The sequence below is a fragment of the Schistocerca gregaria genome, chromosome 3, assembly GCF_023897955.1.
Source record: "Schistocerca gregaria isolate iqSchGreg1 chromosome 3, iqSchGreg1.2, whole genome shotgun sequence".
Classification (NCBI taxonomy): domain Eukaryota; kingdom Metazoa; phylum Arthropoda; class Insecta; order Orthoptera; family Acrididae; genus Schistocerca; species Schistocerca gregaria.
Window position 1 is genome coordinate 408,389,164 of NC_064922.1, and position 21,879 is coordinate 408,411,042.

Sequence of the window (21,879 nt, forward strand, 5' to 3'; positions counted from 1 at the left end):
AACCTATCGTCTCTCATTTTCAGCCTCTAAGGATTTAATAGCCTTTTAGATTTCGTCTTTAAATTCTCGATCCTTTACATCCGATTCTTGGATAGGCTGACATATTTCCTCTTCAAATTTAATAAAAAAGTAATACAAAACATCCTCCGTCGCTTCATTTGCGGGTGTACAAATTCACATAGGTCGTACAATGGAATCGCTGTTGGATATCGACATTCGTTTTGAAAATTTCGTGATGTGGCCAACAAAGTCGCACTGACAGAAGTCGAGATTGTTGACTCCGCAAAGACAGAGAACGAAGAAAAATGCGACAACGATGACTAAGGGAAGTGGAAAGTTGGAGGAGGATACCGAAGAAACACCACCAGCGATGGCCAGGTAGGCCAGAGAGGCTCTCCACACAATCAGAGCGTACGATGAGAAGTGTGAGAAGGTAGAGCGTAATGTGTTCTCAGCCAGCGTAATCACAGACAACATAGTTGACTCATAGCTAATCAAAAGAATAGAGCAAGCCAACATTACATATTACTCTTACAAAGTTAATGACTTCTGGAAGTCTTTATGTACGTATTGCATATTCTTATACCGAATTCAATTTTTTAAGAAGAAAATATTTTATTTCAAACTCATAAATTTTTGTCTACTTCAGAAAAAATAAAACAGTATGCATAACGTTCTATCTCGATTTAGTTTTACATTATCAAAACTAAAAATAGGCCTGTATTACATACAAATGCGAAAAAAATTGCTGTAATAAAAAACCATGGGTTGTAAAGTATTTTTTCCGAAATCTCGTTATATCGATCGCTCGATATATCGAATGAATTTGGCCTGCCCTAGAGATTCGATGTATCAAAATTTGACTGTACCCAATTATCCCCATTCTGGTAGAAACATTGTTTCCTTCATCGAAACCAACAACGCCTACTTTAAACATAGCTTACCATAGTGTCTTATTTTCTACAAAACTACATTTTTACAAATATTCTCCGTTGTTCCTTTTCAGCTTAAATGTTGCGGAGAGTGAAAAACTTGTTTCCCATGGAATGTTGCCACTTTTTAACAAATAAATAAAGGGTACGTCCCACTGACTTCACAGCAGGAAAAATGACATACACCACGTTTTACAAACGTACTTTAATTAACAAAGTAATGATGCATATACATAAAATCAAATTTGTTTTCGAACATATCATTCGAAAATTTCTTCAGAGATACTTCGAACACAATAATAGTCCACAACAAAGTATGTACGAGATTTCTCAGTGACAGTTTTGTACACTCCTCACCATCAGATGACATAGTGAGTAATTGCAATTAATTTTCAATTTGCAAAGTATTAACTGCATCCCATATTCACGGCTTCTTCGTAGATACCTCCACCACCCTGAAAAAATAGCAAAAATATTAGTCCTTGTAAGGTCACTTGAAAGAAAAAGAGCTGCATTCATCGAAGAACTCTCTGTGATAATGTAGATAATTATCGTATATAAAAATGAGACTTAAATGTCTATAGAAAAACTTAATTAAAAGAGCTGTCTGTTAAAAGCATAATTCTGCACAGAGATTTGCAGACCATTTGTTATCTTACAGAGTAGATGTTGCAACATGTGGTCAGTCACTTTTCGTATTCTCTTACAGTGTTGTTTATTAGAACGAAACTTACACTCTCATGTGTTGTAATGTTACAACGTTATTATCGAAATGGCTATAGGTTTCATTTTTATGTATCACTCATGTTCGCTCTTGGCAGCTTCGTAGTTGATTCAGATGGAAAACGAGGACGTTTCTTTGGTGTCAACAAGAGCGCTAACAATAGTAGTCGTTCATTTAAAGTAAATACGAATCATAAGCAGCTTGAGCAGATGAAGGTCTCGTGGCATTTGTAATGGTCAGTAAATTAGAGGTGTTAACAAACAATTAATTTTTCATGCTTTTCGTTCTCAGTTAGATATATAATTTATTTTGAAACATTCACATATGCATTAATATTTACGGAAGTAACACCGGTACCACCTCTTAGCAGCATGTGAAACTATTTCAATTTTTGTAACGTCAGTGCAAAATTATAGTTTTATTTATTTGGTTATCATTTATATTACTTTTTATTTTACATTTTCAGTTCTTTACTAAAGAAAAAGATACGCAAATGATAAAACGTGTAATACGGAAGACAATATTTGTGGTGTCACCGCCAGACACCACACGTGCCTTTAAATCGGCCGCGGTCCGGTAGTATACGTCGGACCCGCGTGTCGCCACTATCAGTGATTGCACACCGAGCGCCGCCACACGGCAGGTCCAGAGAGACTTCCTAGCACTCACCCAGTTGCCGCCTTTGCTAGCGATGGTTCACTGACTTCTACGCTCTCATTTGCCGAGACGATAGTTAGCATAGCCTTCAGCTACGTCATTTGCTACGACCTAGCAAGGCGCCATTATCAGTTATTATTGATATTGTGCATCATGTACCGTCCAGAGCGACGTTCGTCATTAATGGATTAAAGTTAAGTATTCCACCAGCTACGTCCGTTTTTCTCAATTCTAAATCCCTTGTCATGTTCCGGATCTCACGCCAGCCTGCGTGAGCTGAGACGCGTGCATTTCGGCCTCCTTTAGTAATACGGTGTTGGCTCTCCTGCCAACCACAACATTGGCGACGAGAGTAGAAGTGTTGTTATCGATATTGCCCTGATTTACTTGTGTAATGGCTTCGCCACAATCTCCAGATATACTGTCCGAATTTTATCGCTTACAGAATCAGCAGACGCAGGCCTTACTGGATGCCCTTGGACAGCTCGTCCACGGTCAACGTGCGATGCAAAACGATGCGGCAGCAGCCGCTCCATCGCTAACGCAGCCACAACACGCTGTTGCACCAACATTTTCGTCCTTTTGATGCTGCACTGGAAAGCTGGACGGAGTGGTCACGCCAATAGAATTCAAGGTAACGAGCGGCAGCCTTTTTTGTTATCTTCCGTCGGGGTGACCACGTACCGTGTGATAGTCAAGTTATTTCCACGACGCGACGCAGCAACTCTGTCCTACGAAGAAATTTTGTCTGCATTGCATGCATATTTCAAAGAATCAGTCAATGTAATTGCCAAAAGGTATACCTACTTTCGTACAAAACGTACGGCAGGTCAGACTAATCGGGAGTGGGTTGCAACCTTGCAAGGCCTTGCTAGGGATTGTGCTTTTGCGTGTCAATGTGGACTCCCTTATTCAGATACTAGGGTACGTGATGCAATTGCACAGAACGTTTCTGATGTTCGTATAATGGAACAGATTTTGAAACTAGTAAATCCCTCCCTTCAACAAGTGATGGACATATTGGATCGGCAGGACACACTTGACTTTGCTCACGAATCATTTGAAACTTCGCCAGCAGTGTGTCGGGTTCACCGGCCCGCCGGGCGAGCTTCACAGAGCAGTAAAACAGTCCCCGCGCCCGGCCGCGCCGCTGCCGCCAGGCTCTCAGCCACGTGTACCGCGCCGGCAAGCAAATGCAGTGATCAAATCATGCCCGCGATGTGCTACTAAACATTCGCGTGAGAATTGCCCGTCACGCCAAGTTATTTGCTTTTATTGTAATAAAAAAGGACATGTTCAGAGTGTTTGACAGAAAAAGCTCAGATCGGAAGCTCAAAACCGTTCAAGGCCCTTTGCTTCGCGCCGGAATAGAAATCGAACCAAGGATACTCAGGCTTGCGAAACTTCGCCCATGGAAATTCATGTAGTTCATTTCACTCCGCCCAGTGCCACTCTAACAGTTTCTGTGTTCGTCGCAAAAATAGTGTGCGTCGACATCGCCGGAACTCCCGTCAAGTCGCAAGTGATTATGTACCAGTGTCAGTTCACGTTGCACGAGACAGTCGCTCTTGTCGTCAGCAGGAAAATAAACTTTTTGTAGACTTGGACATTAACGGCAAAGTGATACCATTCCAGCTCGATACCGGAGCTGCAGTTTCACTGATCAATCAAGACACAAACTGCTGGGCACACCTCCGTTGCGTGCCGCAAATGTTAAGTAGCTATTCCGGTCAAGATATCCCCATGTTAGGACAGTGCAGCCTTCTTGAAACATACAAAGGACAAACAAAACTTGTGTCATTTTACATCCTTCGTTCTTCTTCTGCAGTGAACTTGTTTGGTTTCGATTTATTTCAGTTGTTTAACTTGTCTATAGTAAATCAGGTCTTATCAGTGAACCAGACGGTGCCTTCAGACAGTGTTTCTCGTCTATGTGAAGAATTTGTAGACATTTTTGCACCGGGCCTCGGTTGCGCTAAGAACTATAAAGCACATTTGGAACTGAAAGTAAACGCGCAACCGAAATTTTTCAGAGCGCGCAATGTTTCCCACGCATTGCGTGATGGCGTCGCAAAAACAGTACACGATTTGGAATCACAAGGTGTAATTGAACGTGTGCAGGCTTCTCTCTGGGATCACCCTTAGTAATTTTGCCAAAACCTTCTGGCAAACTGAGACTTTGTGTGGACTTCAAGGCAACAGTGAATCCACAACTAGTGACTGCAACTTTTCCTTTACCCCGCCCGGAAGATCTTTTTGACAAACTGTGCCCTGGTAAATATTTTTCGAAGTTGGACCTAGCACATGCGTACTTGCAAATACCGGTGGACGAAGAATCCCAGTGCGTTTTGGTGGTTAACACGCATCTTGGTTTGTATCGATTCAAACGACTGCCATTCGGGTGTGCATCCGCCCCTTCATTGTTTCAGCAGTATCTACAAACTGTTTGTGCGTCGGTCCCTACTGCAGCAAATTATCTGGACGATATTGTGATCTCCGGAAAGACGGAAGAAGAACATTTGGCCAATCTCAGAACTTTATTTCAGGTCTTGCGACAAAATAGTCTTCGCTTGCGGAAGGACAAATGTCTGTTTTTTGCTCGGGACTTGCCATACTTGGGGACATCTACTCAAAGCCCAAGGCATACATCCCAGTCCAACGCACCTTCGTGCCATACAAGATTTGCCTTCGCCGCAGAATTTGAAGCAGCTACAGAGTGTGCTCGGAAAAATTAATCATTATCACCGTTATATACCACACGCCTCTTCCATTTCAGCTCCGCTTCATCGCTTACGCCGTAAAGGTGTTTCGTTCGTCTGGACGACCGAATGTGAACGCGCCTTTCGCCAGCTGAGATCGGCGTTGCTTTCCAATACTTGCCTTACGCCATTCGATCCCCAGAAGCCCCTCTTCTTGATGGTGGATGCATCGGAATTTGGGATCGTTGCTGTGCTTGCGCACAAAGATGGATCGCACGATCGCCCTATTGCCTTTGCGTCCAAATTGCTCTCGTCTGCGCAAAGAAATTATTCACAGATCGAGAAAGAAGCATTGGCTCTCGTATTTGGTGTTACAAAGTTTCATGATTTCTTGTATGGTCGTCACTTTACATAATCACAGACCACAAAACTTTGACATCGCTTTTTCATCCGACCAAGCCTGTACCTCCACGTACAGCGCAGAAATTCATTCGCTGGCCTATTTTCCTCTCGCAGTACAGCTACGATATCTTGTATCGGTCCACTGCTAAGCACGGAAATGACGATGCGTTGTCCCGCTTGCCTGTTGCTGAGGATAGGGCATTCAATTCCTCCGAACTGGCTTGCATGTTCATTGATGCTGAAACCGATGTCGTGGTCGAATCGTTTCCGATTGTTTTTCGTCGTGTAGCTACAGCCACAGCTGCCGACCCTGTGCTTGCTACCGTGCTGCGTTTTGTTGCTACGCAATGGCCCTTGTCAAAGTCACGGATCGGGGACCCGTTGGTTCGACGATTTTTTGCTCAAAGGGGAGACTTTTTGTACGACGTGGTGTTTTGCTGTTGCGTTCTGATAGTGATCAGTCCAGGGTCGTGGTACGACGTTCGTTACAGTCCTCTGTCTTACAGCTTCTCCACCAAGGACATTGGGGTATAGTGAGAACGAAACAACTTGCTCGTCAGCACTGTACTTGGTTCGGAATCGATGCCGCGATTACGAATATGTGCTCTTCTTGCATGGTGTGTGGCGAACAACAATCAGCAACACCGCGGAAATTTTTTTGCATGGTCAAAGGCCACCTCCCCTTGGCGACGCTTACACATCGATTTTCCTGGTCCATTCTGGAAGGCTCGATGGTTGGTTATGGTAGATTCATTCAGTAATTTTCCTTTTGTTGTCCGGATGTCTTCCACGACGTCATCTTCCTCCACCCAAGCGTTATCCGCTATCTTTTGCATTGAAGGCCTTCCACAGACTATTGTTTCCGACAATGGTCCACAATTCATGTGCAAAGAATTTCAGTCATTCTGCAAGGCCAATGGTATTCAACATCTGACGTCCGCGCCGTTTTCGCCACAGCCAAACGGTGCCGCTGAACGATTTGGTCAGGACTTTCAAGTCACAGATGTTGAAGTTGAAAGAGTCGCATTCTCGGGAGGACGCGTTATTGCTCTTTTTGTCCTCGTATCGCTCTCAGCCCCGAGATGGTCGCTCGCTGGCTGGGTTGCTCCACGGTCGCCCTCATCGAACCTTGATGTCTTTGCTGCATCCGCCACATCAGGTTCCTGTGCAGCGGCAGACACCTGCTTTTGCTCCAGGCGACATTGTCTACTATCGCCACTACCGAGGTTCACGGCGTTGGCTCGAAGGGCAGCGCTTTGTATCTGGTTTTGGGGGCCTCTGGTGATGTGCGTCGGCATCTCAATCAGCTGCACCTCTGTCGTCGCACGGGATCTGCCGCTCGCCGTTTGCTTTCAGCGACGGTGCCGTCCGGTCAGCGCCCCGGGGCCCCATCTACTGGCTCGCCTCAGCCCCAGGTGTTACCGACGCTGCCTTCCATTTTGCCCCATGGCGACGCGCCGCCACCACCGCCGCCGCCTGTTCCCCCGCCGGCGACGCCCGCAGTGGCCACGTCGCTGCAACCGCCGGGCGCCTCCCTGTGTCACGCGCCGCCGATCGCTTCCCGTGATCAGTTGTCCTCAGACATGGAACTCTTGCCCGCTTCGGACCATATGTCGTCTTCGCCCTTCGGGTGCCCCGGCCCGATGGAGGTCGACCCTTCGGCCCCTCCTGTCTCTCTATGGGCGCATACACCGCATGTTGGCGTGCACCCTGGAGCAGGTTTTCAGGCGTTTCCTAGCTCCCCGCGGTCCGAATGGCAGGGTGCGTGTGGCACAGCCTCGCCTGTTGTTAGGCTTCCCACCTCGTCCCATACGTCGACATGCGGTCCTCCCCACGGCGGGCGGAAGCCTTATGCCACAAACGCACGCCGATTTGCGGGGGAGTAATGTTGTCACGGCCAGACACCACAATTGCTAGGTGGTAGCCTTTAAATCGGCCGCGGTCCGGTAGTATACGTCGGACCCGCCTGTCGCCACTGTCAGAAATTGCACACCGAGCGCCGCCACACGGCAGGTCTAGAGAGACTTCCTAGCACTCGCCCAGTTGTACAGCCGACTTTGCTAGCGATGGTTCACTGACTTCTACGCTCTCATTTGCCGAGACGATAGTTAGCATAGCCTTCAGCTACGTCATTTACTACGACCTAGCAAGGCGCCATTATCAGTTATTATTGATATTGTGCATCATGTACCGTCCAGAGCGACGTTCGTCATTAATGGATTAAAGTTAAGTATTCCACCAGCTACGTCCGTTTTTCTCAATTCTAATTCCCTTGTCATGTTCCAGACCTTACGCCAGCCTGCGTGAGCTGAGACGTCTGCATTTCGGCCTCCTTTAGTAATACGGTGTTGGCTCTCCTGCCAACCACAACAATATTCCTTTATAAAAAATTAACATGTGAGAGTTAACGAGACAGAAAGAGAGCTACACTACGTAGATCAGAGATATTGCTTGTTGTTGAACATCGAGGAGTACAGTCTATATCGAGTGTCAGTGGCCAGCGATGTGTGCAAATGGCGGTCCTTTGTAATACGGTGTGCCCCACAGAACAAATGTGGTTCATGGTAGGTGAAGTGGGCGATGTATTAAAAGATGGAAAAAATAGTGTAATACCATGTACTATTAGCCATAACATTACACAACATGCATTGCGAGAGAGTGCCAATACGCTACTTGTACGTCAGCTGCTACCACATCCGTAAGTCCAACACCACAGGTGAGTTATAAAACTCTCCCGACATTTCTTAAAGTTTCAAAAGCAAACTGTTCTCAGCGGTTCAGAATGTTAATGACTAACGCAACATAAAAAATTACATATATGGTGAAAGACTTAACCTCGCTGAAACAAATCGTCCTGTTACATTAATGCGAAATTGTTGCATTGAACAGTGCTATTTAAATTCGTTAATGCTAGGTGGACCAAAAAATTAATTTTAAAAGATTATATTTTCGCTTCACGAAATAGTTTGATAACATTACGGACTGAAAAGTAACACAGTCTTTTCTCAGTATCGTATCAGCTTTCCGCAATTTTGATAGATATTTTGTTTTCAGCTTCTGCAATACTACACTACTGGCCATTAAAATTGCTACACTACGAAGATGAAGTGCTACAGACGCGAAATGTAACCGACAGGAAGAAGATGCTGTGATACGTAAATGATTAGCTTTTCAGAGCATTCACACTAGGTTGGCGCCGGTGGCGACACGTACAATGTACTGACGTGAGGAAAGTTTCCCACCGAATTCTCACACACAAACAGCAATTGACCGGCGTTGCCTGGTGATACGTTGCTGTGATGCCTCGTGTAAGGAGGAGAAATGCGTACCATCACGTTTCCCACTTTTATAAAGGTTGGATTGTAGCCTACCGAGATTGCGTTTTATCGTATCGCGACATTGCTGCTCGCGTTGGTCGAGATCCAATGACTGTTAGCAGAATATGGGATCGGTGGGTTCAGGAGATTAGTATGGAACGCCGTGCTGAATCCCAACGGCCTCGTATCAGTATCAGTCGAGAGGACAGGCATTGTATCCGCATGGCTGTAACGGATCGTGTAGCCACGTCTCGATCCCTGAGTCAACAGATGGGGACGTTTGCAAGACAACAACCATCTGCACGAACAGTTCGACGACGTTTGCAGCAGCATGGACTATCAGCTCGGAGACCATGGCTGCGATTACACTTGACGCTGCATCACGGTCAGGAACGCCTGCGATGGTGTACTCAACGACGAACCTGGGTGCACGAATGGCAAAATGTCATTTTTCGGATAAATCCAGGTTCTGTTTACAGCATCATGATGGTCGCATCAGTGTTTGGCGACATCGTGGTGAACGCACACTGAAAGCGTGTATTTCTCATCGGCATTCTGGCGTATCACCCAGCGTGATGGTATGCGGTTCCATTGGTTACACGTTTCGGTCACCTCTTGTTCTAATTGATGGCCCTTTGAACAGTGGACGTTACATTTCAGATGTATTACGACTCGTGGCTCTACCCTTCATTCTAACACTGCGAAACCCTACATTTCAGCAGGATAATGCACGACCGCATGTTGCACATCCTGTACGGGCATTTCTGGATATAGAAAATGTTCGACTGCTGCCCTGGTCAGAACATTCTCCAGATCTCTCACCAATTGAAAGTGTGTGATCAATGGTGGCCAAGCAACTGGCTCGTCACAATATGCCAGTCACTACTCTTGATGAACTGTGGTATCGTGTTGATGCTGCATGGGCAGCTGTACCTGTACACGCCATCCAAGCTCTATTTGACTCAATGCCCAGGTGTATCAAGGCCGTTATTACGACCTGAGATGGTTATTCTGGGTACTGATTGCTCAGGATCTATGCACCCAAATTGCTTGAAAAGTTTATCACATGTCAGTTCTAGTATAATATATTTGTCCAATGAATACCCGTTCATCATCTGGGATGTAGCGATTTTAGTGGGCGATATGGTATTTTTGTGCACGGTCAAATGTAACGTAGTGCAGATGAAAGTGTGTGTTAGTGCGTGTGAGTGAATGCTTTTCTTTGGGTGTGCTAAGTTATTCATTACGTTAACGCAGTGCAGAAAATTCTTCTTGTAAATCAGTAGTGATACCTCCGCCACCCTTCAACATATTATAAGATTTCCTAGAATAATTTCATTTCTAAAAATATACACGTAAAAGTATGGTACTCGTACAACGAGTGTCTGAAAATTTTTGTTGTATCACGGTATTGGATGTCCATCAGGTTATAGTCAAAATTCCTCAATAGTTTCAGAATAAAATGGAGGGGAATAATTTATAAATTCCTTAATAGAATGGGTGTTCACACGGTAAAATCCGGCAGCCTCTTTGCACGTTCCAATACAATAAAATACTCAGAGGCTATTAGTAAGCTCTTTTACACTCTCTTCCAGTACATCTTGTTTAGGGTATTGATTGGCGCCCACTAGCTAAAGCTGTGCCACAGGGTCCACCGTGAAATTGCTTTTGTTTCACATTCGAGGTGTCAGACTTCGTGGACGACAATTCGTCATCGTTACTTGTGAGTTACGCCACCACACGCATTTCGATTGCTTCCGTATTGCATTCCGGAAACAGATTGCGTAACTAGACAAAGTATTTGAGATTCATGTGTGTACCTCTCTTGTACAGTGAGCTGTTCGTATAGCTTAACACGCAGCGCGCTAACTTGCCAGATGATCGTTGGTCTTGTGCACCAATTAGCCTGAGTATGGCCGTTTCCCAAGCTCGTTTAGGCAAATTTTGGGGTGGTTCACAATATCCATATCTGAAACTTGGACGTAGCAACTGTCAAATAGTATAACACAGAGACCCAAGTGTATTTCATAGACAGATGGCGCAAACGACTTGCCTCGACAATTATGACAAAATATGAAAACAGCACAGCAGCGTCGAATGTGCTACGGTTTGTATTGTTAATGGTGAGCGCTGGACCTGGGGTTCCCAGTTGCAGGAATCTAAATAATGTTGCGAGCATTTGGTGATGAATCCAGTTTCCTGCTATGTAAGTATGTAGTAGTGTGACATATGGAAGTTTGGATCGGTCCGGGGTGTGTGTACGGAGAGCCGAGGTTGGAAAGACGACCGCTTGCAGATGTGGGAAATCCGCGTTAGAGATTACCGTCTCGGAACAAATCTGTATATGTTTTTGTAGGGTAGCAGATCTGAACCTAATACTGTATATGTCAAGGTATTCGCATCCAGCGAATTAATTTCGAGTCATTTCGTACAGTTGTGGATCGTCAAAAGTGTCTGTTCTTTCAGACATGGACGTAAGAAAAAGGACACAGTTGTAAGGCTGACTTACTTACATTTGCTTCTTTTTGTCCTAAGGTTTGTATTGCATATATTGTGGCACTCCTCACGCATCATAAGAGGTTAGAGACCTCGAAACAATTTTTTTCATCCATGGCGGTACCAAAATAGGCAACTATTTCTTGTATGATCAGTACAATCAAATCTTGTACAGTGATAATGAAGTAGCTTAGTTTGATTTTTGTAATAGACTCATGCATCTTTTTGAAGATATTCAAAAGCTTTTGAGACGATATTTGTGGAAGAAAACATAGTCACTGTTGATATATGCAAAGAAAATTTGACAATAGCTGGTAAATGTGCTAAATATCAGTGTCAAAGTTAAGAAAACAGTTTGCTTTGTGTGAAACGAACATTGGTATGTGATGTTAACGACGAATATGAAAACCAGACCATGCCAACGGCCTTGTTATTCCATATGTATGTTGCTCCATTTCATAAGCATTGTTATGACCTCTACAAGGATAAACAGATTAGTGTAAATCATGTTTCCATATGTTGAATATTATTTATAATCTTACAGTTAATGATGTCACGATGACTGGGTGTTGTGTGATGTCCTTAGGTTAGTTAGGTTTAAGTAGTTCTAAGTTCTAGGGGACTGATGACCATAGATGTTAAGTCCCATAGTGCTCAGAGCCATTAGAATGATGTCACACGGAAGTAAATATGCCGTGAATAATGACTCACATACTCAAACTACTGGAAACATTTTACGCAGGTCTCAGGCAGTCAATCGGTAGATGTTAGAAGATTCGTTCAAATGTGTTAGCACCCGCAAAACCTTGTAGTTACACAACATTTTCGCACAACATAAATTATGGCAAATAGTATTTATAACGTCAAACATTGGATAAATTTTGTCATCTATTTTACTATAGAGTATTTTGTTAGCTAATCTGTACAAAGATTCCGTATTTTATTGTCTTTTATTACTTTTTTTTTAAATTTTGCATTCGGACACGAAACCGATTCAGGGACCTCGATACATATATAGGTTAAAATATTCATGTTTGTGAAATTATGGCATCTGCAGCAGCTGACCGCAGTGGCCGAGCAGTTCTAGGCGCTTCAGTCCGGAACCGCACTGCTGCTATGGTCGCAGGTTCGACTCCTGCCTCGGGCATAGATGTGTGTTATGTTGTTAGGTTATTTAGGTTTAAGTAGTTCTAAGTCTAGGGGACTGATGACCTCACATGTTACGTCCAATAGTGCTCAGAACCATTTGAACCATTTGCGGCACACGATTAAAAAACTTACTACAGCGCAAAAGTGCATTCATTAAAAATAAGTCTCCACTGTAACATGCACTGTACGTGTTTCTTTTAAAAACATGCAAACAAGTCAGTAGTCTTGACATTTGTGAGTAGGTCATGTCAAATTGACAGCTTCCAGTAATGGTCTGTTGTATAAGAATATGAATATTCATGAGGAAGGAATTCCTTGTCATGTCCTAAGGAAGGATATAACATGTCATTCACAGACACGCGTTCCTATCGCTTTAACGTAGCAATGAAGATATCTCGATAGTCGCCTGAAAACCTGATAAAGTTGTGATTGAAATGAGAGTTACATTTACGAAAACTGTTAATTCGTGCAGAGAAAATTTTGCAAATATCCTTGGAGTGAGCTAAAAGTCTCGACATTAAGGTCACTGTATGGACTGAGATGAGTTCATGTTCACATGGAATTAGAATAGTGACTGCTCTGTATACTAGGCCTGCTTATTAAATACGCAAGAAGCTAGGATCTGGGCTGAATCTCTACTGTTCTAAAACATGTTCAGTGGTGAATTAAAGACGTTATTTTAAGACAAGATAAACCTATGTACCTTGTACCAAGATAAACCCATTCAAACACAGGCCTCAGGTATGAGGAAGAAATTCATGGGAATGTACAGTTGGAACACTTCAATGTGTGGTAGTGAAACATGCACTGTGGTAAAACCGGAACGGAAGAGAATCGAAGCATTTGAGATGTCGTGCTACAGGAGAATGTTGAAAATTAGATGACCTGATAACATAAGCTATGAGGAGTCTTACTGCAGAAACAGCAAATAAAGGAACATATGGAAAACTCTGACAATAAGGACAGGATGACAGGATATGTGTTAAGACATCAGGGAACAACCTCCGTGGTACTCATAACTCATGAGGTGAAAAGACGTTAAGTGCTTGTGATAGTGAAATGGGCACATTCAACCGATTTTGATCTTGGTTACGGTGACCTTACAGGTCATGGAGAATTAGGTTTCTTTTCAGAACACATTTTACAGTCGTATACAGCATGGGGAATGTTAGGTCTTCGTTCACGCTCTCAACTTCTCTAGAACATATGAGAATCAGGATCCACTTCTAATTTAATCATCCAAAGTTAAAAGGGACATATTTTAATGCTCTTCCACTCGTATCAGGAAGTAATAGGAATCTGTTGTAGTCTTCGTTTGTCCGTCGTATCATTTCAGGTGTAAAAGCATATGATGGTTTGTATCATTGTGTTTACCCATTAAGTATGTTATCCTTTATATGAACTTTGATAATTATATTACATTTGAGTACGGTGGGGGTGTTACGAATTTTTATTATCCGACTCCCTGGTCTATGTTTAATGAATCTTCCGATGTGTTACATACCTCCAAATATGTTCCTTCCCAATTATGTTTAAAGGTTGGGTGAAACAGCGCACATTAAGCAATGATCATAAGTATATTATGTAAGAATTTCACTCTGCTGTGGAACTTCGAGACACGTGCCGGCACCCAAGTTCAAGATTATTTGGGTTGTTATCCATCGTAGGACAGAGATGGCAGAAACATTTGCGTTGCATGACCTGAATCTGGTAAGATACGAATGATATACATACAAAGTCCGTAGATGCATAGGGTCTCGTTTTTTGGATTCTAATATCAGTTTTGTCTTACCAGAGGTTGAAAATGCCGCTACAGTTGTAAGGTTCTTTTATTATTACACGACCGGTTTCGGGTTCTTATACGCCCATCTTCAGGTGGACGTGTACAAGGCTCAGTGTGCTGCCTATGAGCGTAGAGCATGACTCCATGCGGCATTTTCAGCCTCTGGTATAAGTTAAGTTGCGGATGTTCCTTAGACGGAATTGTTTGTAGTTTTGTCTTAGTTAAATCCAGTTAAATTTCCCGTCTTCCGTTGCGCTTTGCGAAAGCACTTGTGGCTCTAAAGCTTTAGCCATCGCAGTCAGACTGCGGTTATTTATATGTGGGCCAGGCTTGATATAAAGAGGTGACATTTCGACCATAAAATCAAGGGCTACAGTTTCACGTAAACCTGCAGCTTAAAGTTAACTAAAGGAGGGCAGGCGTTCAAGTATTAACGGAAAAGACAGGGTGTGAAAAATAAAAGTGGCTCAGAGAAGAGAGTTACAAGGTGCAAAGAAACACAGCAGAGGAAAGGAAATACAGTGATAACCTGACTATAGCACATGCTGAAAGTGACCACCATTCATCTCTTCGCGCTTTTGGACCCTTGTCAGCAAGTGGCTGAGGGTGGATCCAAGCTGGACAGCAGGAGTTACTTCAGTCCCATCCGAAATGTTCTGCTGTAATTCTTAAAGACTATGAGTGTTGTTGCGATTCACCTTAGACTTGAGGGCTCCCCACACAAAATATACGCACACTGATAAATCAGGTAACCTGGGTGGCTAGCTAGGGCCGTGTCCAGACGGACGACTGCAACAACTCTGTCTGGCGTGAAGACTGTGTAAATGTGCTCCAAGGGTTGGTCCGTTGTATGGGCAGTTGCTCTATCCTGTTGGAAGTAACTGTAAGTCTTTTCCTCCTACGTTAATGCTTCCACAAATGGACTGGGCCACTTTTATTTGCCCCCTCCTGGATGACAAAACGAACTAACAGAATGCTGAAGACGAGTTAGGTAAATGATGTGCAAATTACAGCAGAACAAACACAAGCTGACCGTAGTGTTCAAGTATCTTCCCGAAAGAAGAAGAGGATGCAAAGTGCACCGGCCGGAGTGGCCGAGCGGTTCTATGCGCTCCAGTCGGGAACCGCGCGACGGCTACGGTCGCAGGTTCGAATCCTGCCTCGGGCATGGATGTGTGTGATGTCCTTAGGTTGGTTAGGTTTAAGTAGTTCTAAGTTCTAGGGGACTGATGACCTCAGAAGTTAAGTCCCATAGTGCTCAGAGCCATATCAACCATTTTTTTAAGCAAAGTGCACGCAATAAATACTCCGTTGCCATTATCGATAAACGTGTTATTAGGCTGTAGCTTCTGGTATATTAAGAGCAAAAATATGGTTCAAATTGCTCTCAGCACTACGGGACTTAACTTCTGAGCTCATCAGTCCCCTAGAGCTTAGAACTACTTAAATCTAACTAACCTAAAGACATCACACACATCCATGGCCGAGGCAGGATTCGAACCTGTGACTGTAGCGGTCGCGCGGTTCCAGACTGTAGCGCCTAGAACCGCCCGGCCACCCCGGCCGGCTATTACGAACAACCTCAAAAGTTAGTAGTAGTCAGAAAACAGATTTTTAAATGATTTTAATAACAGCAAACTGACTACAGACACTATAGCCACACAAATAAAGGATTCACAGCTCATACCACACGAAACTAGGTTTGCAAAGAAACTGAGGAAAATTGTTGTCTGTATGACAGCTTTTTAAAAGGTGCCAGAACAAACTAGTCATAATGACTAAAAGAGACACATTACATTTTTTACTAAAAGTGAAGTAATGGAATTCAAGAGGCCATTGGCTTATTCAGATGAAACGTAGTCAGGACAGTTTACAAATGTGACTTACGATTTGGTGCCGCCCTACCCCACATGTCCTTCCTGAGAAATTAGTTGTCTTTCCTTGTGGTCTTGGTAAAACCTCAGTCTAAACCATTGGCTCTTGGCCGCGTCTGGTACCCCTCTTATCTTGGCGCCCAATATGTCGCTTGGGTCACAAACAGGCCCTGTGATTCGTACACATCAAATTGTGAGCAAGTTAATACTTCAACCTCACCGACAACTCTTACATGGCATGCTTGTGGTGTCTGGCTTGAAACCCAGTGTTAAGGCTCTGTCCGAGTGGGCGCTATTGAGTCGGGGCATGGCAGCTGTGTTTACTGAGAAGTGACGCAACTCACTTGGTAATACTGGACACGCAGCGCCCCTTGCGTTCGACGTAGCCGAGCGGGCAGTTGGCACTGCTGGGGATGTCTCCGCCGGCCGACACTAGCGCCACGGCCACCGTGGCGACGAGCAGCGCAAACAGCAGCACGGCGATCGTGGTGCGAGCCATGGCGTCTCAGATAAAACTGGAGTCGAATCAGAGTCGCGTCTGCTCGTCAAGTGTTATCCGTATACGGTTCAACAGGTCGCGGACGTGTGTGGGTCGCGGCTCATAGATAAGTAGTGGAGCGGTCAGTCGTAGACGTAAGATTCTCGGAAAGACAGATTAAGGCTCTAAGGCTGACCCTTCCCAAAAAATACCAGAATAATTCATCCAAACTGGATTTAATTCTATCTGATCACGTAAGTGCTTTCAAATATTTTCCGTTTTAACTTGGTATATGCACTCGTCGGAATAAGGCATCACTACTGTAGCTTTCCAGTTGAGAAGCACCCCACGATACCATACTTTTTACGAGCATGCGCAGTAAGCCCTTTTCTTTAACGTGGCGGACTGGTGTTTCTACAGAGTGGATACGGTTTTTGAAATCTGCCATGTGATTTGTTTCTTACTATCGCCAGCAGGTGGATGCTCGACTAAGAGGAATGTCAAGTCATTCAGCAGTTCCCTAACAGATAGTTCTACTTTGCATCGTCTAGAACCCTAGCAGCAAGCCGGGCAGATTGAGAAACGATTAAGAGGAATGTCAAGTCATTCAGCAATTCCCTAACAGATAGCTCTACTTTGCATCATTTAGAACCCTAGCAGCAAGCCGGGCAGAATGAGAAACGATTAATTCTTAATTTTTTTTTAATTTAAGACCCAAGGAACAAGAAGAAATTCATAATTCATAGAAAATAAATGTACTGCATCATTGGATGTTGCTGCAAGATGCTAGGAAATAGCGTATGTATTTTCATTGTTCCTCAGATTAACATTTAGTAGCCTTACATTTTTCAAACGTTCAACAGTACTAAACGTGCGTAAGGTGAAACATGGAATATGAATTTTGTAGGTAAAATACAAGTAAGTATGGTAGTGACTAACTGATTAGTGAAGTATGGTTCGGTGTGTCCTGTCACGCGTGAGGCGTCGTCGTCAATTTGTCTTGCCATTGTGTTGTCGAAAGGAAAACTGTAAGTTGTCTAATATTTAATCACGGTATTGCTGACTACCTTAGACTGCCATGGACGCGTTTATTTCACCACAAGATCTAAATTCAAAAAGAATTTTTTGATTGAAATCCTTGCAGTGTTCATTCGTCTTTCTTTGGCAGATAAGAACGAAAGCCGACTGTCTATTAAAAATCGTATGGAGAATTTGTAAGTCATTTCCAAACACAATGGTACAATTCAAAACCGTGGCTAAGTGGCACCGTTGTGAGGAACAAACGTTTTAGTCTTTACTATGTCCTCTTTTGCCTTGGGTAACCAGGGTTTTGAATGACGTAAGTGGGGAGTAGTTGAAGAGAGTCTACAAAATTTCCTTTTGAATGCTAAAAAACAAGAATGATTCATTTCATTTATCACAATATCACAGCAACTATTAACTACAGTCAGCTAGGTTCAGTAAGAACTAACCATGCAATTTCAGAAGCAACTCACATGGAAGCTTTGAAACATAACTAGAAAGCTGATCGATACAGAAGTCTAATGAACAGACTAATTTAGACTGTCTGTTTTTTAGTACGGCAAGAGTTAGTTCTTCGAGATCATGACGAATATGAAGTGTCAGTATATAATGGAAATGATTTGGAACATTTGGATTTCTTGGCAGAAGAAGAACCGTACATCAAAGATTATGTAGCATCCTATGGAATATTTAAAGGCATTTCCTCTTATTCACATTACGGATGTTGTTCAGGGACGACGTTCAAGTTGTCTCGACTAGAAGTTTTTGTTCTGCAAATAATGAATCAGGAGAAATACAAGAGGGTTTCGTAGGGTTGTACGACATATCCAAAGGCCGGAGTGCACTAGTCATAGCCACTGTTCTGTTGCAAGTGATAAGCAGTTGGAATACTGATAAAAAAATTAGTATCACAAACATACGACGGCTACAGTGCAATGGCAAGGAAAAATTTTGGAGTCGATTCTGTTGTGAAACAAGCGTTTCCTCATTCTCTCTTTGTCCTCTGCTACGCACATCAGTTGAACCTGGTTGTCCTCCATGCTTGTAAAAAATTAAGCAAATATATTTTTTGTGGCAAATATACAGGATTTCGCGAATTTTATCCGTTCTGGTAAAAGAAGTGAACATCTGAAGGGAAGGGGATTTAAACTACTAAGTCCTTGTGAAACAAGGGGAAGTTTTCATTCATGCGCAGTACAAACCATTATTCTTCACTATGCAGGCCTGAGATCAGCATTTAATGATGTGTTGAACAATGAAGGGTGGGATGATACTTCTTTAGATAAAGTAATTGGACTAAATAGTATAGTGGGTGATCAAACTTCTACTTTTTCTACTGCAGCTGCATAGTTCTATTATCCAGGATACAAGTATCTTGTTTGACATCCTGCAATGTAAAACTTTACACATAAGACGCTGTAAACTCGAAATTGAAAACAGCATTAAGGCTGTTGAAAGACTGAGATGTGAGGAATTTATTTTGAGATGCACACTGGAAGCTAAGAGCCTAGCAAGTTCAGCAAGAGTGTCTGAAATTAATTTTAACGAAACAGAAGCAAGTATTTATGAATTGAAAAAGCTAGCTTTCGTAATAATTGGCAGAGTAGTAGTAAACATGGGAAATAGATTCCAGGACTTTCATGGAACAGTTTTTATCGAACTTGTAAATGAGAAAAAGTTTTCAGGCCAAACAATTTCACGATACATAAAGCTGAAAAACTATTTAAAATATATCCTTTCTATGACAGTGAAAAACTGAAACAAGAACTCATGTTTATTCAGAGCCGTTAGGATAAACATCGACACCCTCCGGACCTCATTAAACTCATTATAAACATTGGATTAAAAAACTTGTCCTCTGAATGTGTGAAATTACTGTCGTTGGTCCTTGCAATTCCAGCAACCACCGCGTCTTGCGAAAGAAGCATGAGTACATTAAAACGCTTTAAAACCTATCTTCGCAAGACAATGACAAATGACAGACTGTCAAACTTGGAAATTTTGGCTATACCGAAGGGATCTGTGAAATCTTCAACCACACGACAGGAGTTCATATCTCATGTTATCGATGTTTGCGCTCAGAGAAAGGACAGGAGGATAGAACTAATTTACGAAAGGATGCAACGGTGAGGTACAATGAGTTATACTGGTATTTTTATTAATGTGTAGGTGTTTAATATTTTTATGTATTTATTTATAACAATTTCTGCAGTAGTTTCAACCTTAGTAGAAATATGTAACTAAGTGACTTTTGGAGTGTGTCTATTATACACGTTTTCGGCAGGAATCCATAGGCGTTATTTCAACAGTAAGTACGTACGTATTTCCACATAAAAGCCATTGTAGAGAACGTGTCTGAGGGAACGTTACACAAATTTCCCTGTTTTTCTTTCCTATTTAATTCTCATACAGTACCCAGCTGTAAAACCAAAGTCCAAATCACTGGGAAATAGTGCAGTGAAATTTCGTCAGTTACACTGCAATAATTTCAAAACCTAAAAAAGTTCTCTGCTCATGTCAAAAGTGTCATCTACCTCAAACGTACTTTAAAAATCATGATCTCATACCAAATACATCATTCAAACCTCTCATAGTATCACAATGGTTCCGAAAAAATATGAACATTTCACAAAGTACAGACAAAATAGAATTTCATAAGTGTGAAATTATCCAACTGTGTAACTGCGTAAACATGTGTCACTGACGTAATAAAAAAAATGTGTTAGAGAAATATGGTACCGATGTGTAAAGTTGTATAAGCAAATACCATATTAGCTAGGGCTACTTGTGCTTGCCAAACACATGATACACAAAGTAGGCGTGTACCCCCCTGAGGATTAATGTAATTATATCCTCAGGTGTTACAGAATACAGCACTGGAATGAAATGTATCACAGAAAACCTTTGTATCATTGTACTTCAAATATCTTTAAAAATAAATGTTTTAAGGGCAAAATTAATCACTCAAGTACGTGTACTGTAGCGATAATCTGTGCGTCTTGTTGTAAGATAATTATGTGGAAGTGTCGTAGTTATCGTCCTCTGTAAGCAAAGTTCTGCTGAAGTCAATGTACTTACCTCGTAATAAACGAAGTGAATTGCTTTGCGTATAAATATCTTAGTTATTACGCTTATTGCCGTGATGAAGAAAGTACTGTGCTGTAACGTATTGCTGTGCTATGGAAAAGGCTGTCTCATTGTGGCTATATCACAAAGTTACTACTAAAACATGTTTTACTTTCCAGAAAAATTCAGAAAAACTGTGCAGATATAAAACAGATAAACTTCAAAACCAACACTGTAAATTGTCACTCATTAGTAGCGTCGTGATAAAATCGTGTAGCTGTCACATAAACTAACCACTGTGTCATCTGGTATCTCACAGAAAGTACTTTAAATCCAGAATGTATTTTCAAGTAAACCAAAATGTTGCATTAAAATCTCATTAGCAACACTGGTAAATGTTCTAAGTATGTGAGCCTTATAGTCGTTACGTAATCGTGCCACTAACAAGCAAGAATGTACAAATAACAACACTGTGTCGTCTGTTCGCTATAACAATCCACTCGTAATTTCTGTTTAAATAAGTTCTCTTGGTTCTTGACTGGATATTTAACTTTAAACATGGTTGCATGTTAACAGATTCTAAGTCTGACAAATTGTACTAGTAGCATGAAGTGAAAAATTTTATGGCAAAGACGAACTTAAAAAGCAGATTATCTTTCAATAAACGGTTTTACATGTGAAATGTGGTGTAAATCTTTACTCTTCCTCAGTACGCAGAGTTTCAACTTGAGCGCAATTATCATGCGGTAAACGTCGGTAAAGAATACTGGAGTTTTTCTCAAGGTTAGCGCCTATGTTTTTTTCTCTGAGCCAGCCGGCGCACGCGGCTGCCTGCGGTGCGAGTCATTGTCTGTTTCTTTGTTGGCGCGCGTCGTTAATGGGATTAGGAGACCTAACTTCTACAAATTCACCTTGTCGAGAGGGCCCTGCTCTGTTTGAATCCCGCCAGTTCTGATGCAATTCAGGTCTGTCGTTTTGTCGGTAGTTTACATAGTTTCCTGTTTGTCGGTCATGTGGTGGAGAATTTCTCCCGGAATCGTAACTGCGCGCTGAACTGTTGCGTCTGAAATTATTCTGTCTCCCTTGATAATAATAGTTCTGGTTACCATTTTGTCTGCTTCTATGGTTGTCTCTGTGATAGTAATTACTATGGAAATGCGGTCTTTCTCTGTAACTATTACTCTGCCAGTGGTTGTCATACGGGTGGTGTCTGTTTTGGTCACGAGTTGCGTTGCAAGAATAGACTTGTCGTGTCCAGTTATTGTTTCTGTCGTCACGG

The 21,879-nt window shown here is 42.6% G+C and overlaps 1 long non-coding RNA gene across 1 annotated transcript; it reads right to left on the minus strand.

Annotated features, from left to right (window-relative positions):
• Positions 1-1,122: 1,122 nt before the first annotated feature.
• Positions 1,123-16,727, minus strand: LOC126356027 (uncharacterized). The gene is made up of 2 exons (XR_007565567.1): positions 16,378-16,727; positions 1,123-1,387 (listed from the first exon to the last, which is right to left on the minus strand). It is a non-coding gene; the product is annotated as an uncharacterized LOC126356027 (long non-coding RNA).
• Between the last annotated feature and the right edge of the window lie 5,152 nt (positions 16,728-21,879).